Source organism: Arvicanthis niloticus, unplaced genomic scaffold (assembly GCF_011762505.2).
Source record: "Arvicanthis niloticus isolate mArvNil1 unplaced genomic scaffold, mArvNil1.pat.X pat_scaffold_466_arrow_ctg1, whole genome shotgun sequence".
NCBI lineage: Eukaryota > Metazoa > Chordata > Mammalia > Rodentia > Muridae > Arvicanthis > Arvicanthis niloticus.
Window position 1 is genome coordinate 33941 of NW_023046102.1, and position 3539 is coordinate 37479.

A 3539-nucleotide genomic window follows, 5' to 3' on the forward strand; every position below is an offset into this window, starting at 1 on the left:
TTTTTTTTTCTGAAAATTTTGGATGAGGTGGTCAAAAGAAAACACTATGTAGGCCAGAGGGTATAGCATAACTAAAACAAGGGTAGTGGGAATTGAGGGTAGGGTTTGGAAGGCAGGGAATCATTGAAACAATTAAATACAGGTTGTACAGTTTGAGGGTAATGACATCTAATTAATCTAAATAGACATTATGTTTTCCTCACTATCATGTAACTTTAGCTATGTGACTTTGGCAAAAGAGTTCATTTGTAGCTGGAAGGTCTGGATCTGTCTTCTGTAGTGAGCATCTCTGGGTTCTGGCGTGCATCTCTGGAGCCTGGTGTGGGTCTCTGGATCTCAGCATGTTCCGGGTTCTTCAGTCAGATGAGATGGCTGGAAGAAGGCAGCTTGGCAGGTTCCAGGAGGTGGCGCTGTCTCTGGATCTCAGAGTGTCTCTGGAGTCTGCAGTCAGATGAGGTGGCTGGGAGAAAGCAGCTTAGCATCCCAGGCAGGTTCCAGAGGATGGCTGGACTCTGTTGGATCTGTGGGTATACCTGTAGGATAATCACAGCAGGGAAGGAGCACCTCGGGCAGGGAGATGTCTGTAGGCTGGACATGGGGCATTAAATTGCTTGGGAACAAGCACCTTATGGCCTGTTGTTAAGATCCTGGAAAAGCAAAGGTGTTTGAGGAAAGTTTAGTCTTGGAAGGTATCTTTGAGTCTGTTTTTGGATGGCTGAGGGAGAAAAACAATGTTAATTTTGTATCTGGGATTGGCAGCAACAGTTTGCCTGTAAAAGAAATTAGTTGTTAATTAAGACTCAAGAAATGGTGACCAGCACGTTGACTTAACTGTGGAAGGAAATTAGATGGCTTTTAAACCTTGCAGCAATTATAAAGGTTGAAAAATAATGTTGGACATCTATCACGAGTATTAGAGAGAAAAGGCAGCATTAAAATAGAAAAAATAACAAATTTTTGGTTGAAAAAACACAAGCATTGTTGTTCTAGGTGTTCCTGTTAGGAAGAAAAGGAAACTTTTAAAAATTTTGGTTGAAAAACAGGAACGTTTGTTGCAGGTCCTCCTGTTGGGGAGATGCAGTAATGGTGGGTTTAGAAGCAGTGGGGAGGGGCCTTGCTCTGCGATGTGGCATCTGGGTGCTCTGGCAGAGAGGACCTGTATTCCACCTTTCTTTTTATTAGAAATTTTAATTGTATAGAAGGATCAAAAGCTAACTTGAAGTTTATAGGGAGAGATACCTAGGCTTGATAGGAGAGCTAAGAGTCAGAGAGTGAAAGGCTATATGAATCTCTCACCTAAGGAAGGAGTCTTAGGAGGGTCACAGCAGGCACTGTGACTTGAAAGACAGCTGTTGTCTGTGAAGGAGCCCTCTCAGTGGAGCTGGGGGATGGGCAAAGTGGAGGCTAGGGGGTCTGCCATCTTGCCCTTGAGCTGGAAAGCACATGGAGAGGGAGAGACAGACAGAGAGAAAGAGGAGTTAAAGTAGAGAAGTTGACCAGGAACACATGGAGAAAGAGTGGGGCCTAGTCTTTTGAACTAGGCAGTAGCTAAAAATTAGAAGAAGCTAACAAGGAACACGTGGAGAAAGAGGGGGAGAGAGAAAGAAGCCTGCCTAGTTTTGTGAACTAGGCTGGGAATTACTCACTGTCCTGGAGTTTCGCAGAGAGGTTTTCTGTGGGCAATAACTGGGGAGAACACTCTTGGAGCTGGCTCTACCACCTGTAGCTGGCTCTACCACCTGTAGGGAATGATATGGGCTCGTGCGTGGGTGAGCGGGTCCCCTGCGGAACCTCGGGCGTTAGGTTGGATTCCAATGGTCCAGGAGTTGTGTTCCCTTGGGGACTCCATCTTTCATCTGTCTAATCTAACCAGCATTATGGGGAGGTCCACAGTGCACAGCATAGTGGCTCCCTTCTACTGGAACTCCATCTGGGCCAGTCATATTTGTTGCTTTAGGACCCCCTTTTCCTGCAACCACATCAAACTCTACAATTTTTCCTTCCCCCACACTGCGCAGATACTTGCGTGGATTATTCTTGATGGCAGTCTGGTGTACAAACACATCTTCTTTTGTGTCATTTCAGTTTATAAATCTATATCCATTTCTGATGTTGAACCATTTGACAGTGCCCAGGACTTTGGTGGCGAGAACTTTCTTCTCCGCTTCCTGGCTGCCCACGGGAGCTAATGAGGCTGGGGCGGGTCCGGGGGCTGCTTCTCTGCCGGGGCTCCCCTCGAGAGGCGCGGAGGGCGCAGGGCCTGGTGTGTGCCTCTGGCCGCTGGGCTCTTAGGCGCGGGGTCAGCGGCCTGCGGGAGCATGGTGCTGCCGGTGGTGGCCTCACCCACCTCGCTCATGCAGCCTCTCCGCTCTCTCCGGGTACCTCAGTGGCGGTTGGCAGCAGTTAGTGCAGTGGCGGTCACTGCAGGGCCAGCTCGCAGCGGGGGACGGGGGACGCACGAGCTTGAGATCTCGCTGGGTATCCCGGCCAGGAAGATGGCAGGTTGTAGGGCATTCATCTTTCCAATGTCTTGTCTCCCCACATTTGAGGCAGATTTTTTCTGTTTTTATTGCTGCCACAAATGCCGGACTTATGGATGCAACCTGATTTGATGGGGTTCCTATTTCTCTGGTTGCTACAATCCACCTATCGTGATGCTCCTCCCGGAGACCCTGGCAAGCTAGCCTAGATTCGGAAGTCATGCCTTCCCAAACAATGGTTTTAAGAAGAAGGTCCCTAGCTATGGGGTTGGAGATTTTTCTTTCTAAGCTCATTTTAGTTCTGAGGATAAAATCAGATAGAGGTTCTCCAGGCTTCTGATGAAGGGAGAGCAGGGAGTGGGCAGGGTCTTGTGACCCTGAAGGTGGAGTAAGCCTATTCCAGGCTTGAATGGCACAGAGGCGGATCTGGTCATAGTAGCCTGTTGGCTGACTTGCCTGTTGTGCCCAAGTAGAGAAATCTTCCTGGCCAAAGAGTTCTTTAAAACCCCATGGAGAGTCATCTTCCCTTCCCTGGTTTTGCCTGACTTGCTGAAGACACTCATCACGATAGTACGCCTCCCATTCTAGAAACATTGGATCAGGAAAGGCAGAACGGCAAATATCTCTCCAATCTTGGGGGGTGTTAACATTGACAATATGGCTCTGTAGGAGGGATTTTGTCCACGGTGCGTGAATGCCATCTTCCTTCACTGCCTGCCTGAGTTCTTTTAGGTCGGGGGCTTGGACTGTGTACCAATTAAGTGGTTTAGCTTGAGTGGGTGGATATTAACTGGAAATGTTCGAGCAGTTTGGGTTTTATCTATAGATTTTGAAGGACTGCTAATTTTGTGGCTAAGAGGAGGGGGAGGGGACTTATCTCTCTTTGGTTGGGAGGTAAGAGGGAAGGCAGGGGAAAGCTCCTTTGGTATTTTAATGGAGCCTTGCCTTTGGATGGGGGGGGAGGGACAGGAGGAGCACATTGTTTCATTTCTTCCAAGGCATAAGGGGGAGGGGTGGGTATATGGATTTTATTTCTCTTATTAGTTGGGTAAGGGCCTC

General features: G+C 48.3%; 1 pseudogene; it reads right to left on the reverse strand.

Moving 5' to 3' along the window:
• Window positions 1–1717: 1717 nt before the first annotated feature.
• LOC117702108 (Y-box-binding protein 3 pseudogene) lies at window positions 1718–2356 on the reverse strand (annotated as a pseudogene).
• Window positions 2357–3539: the final 1183 nt, after the last annotated feature.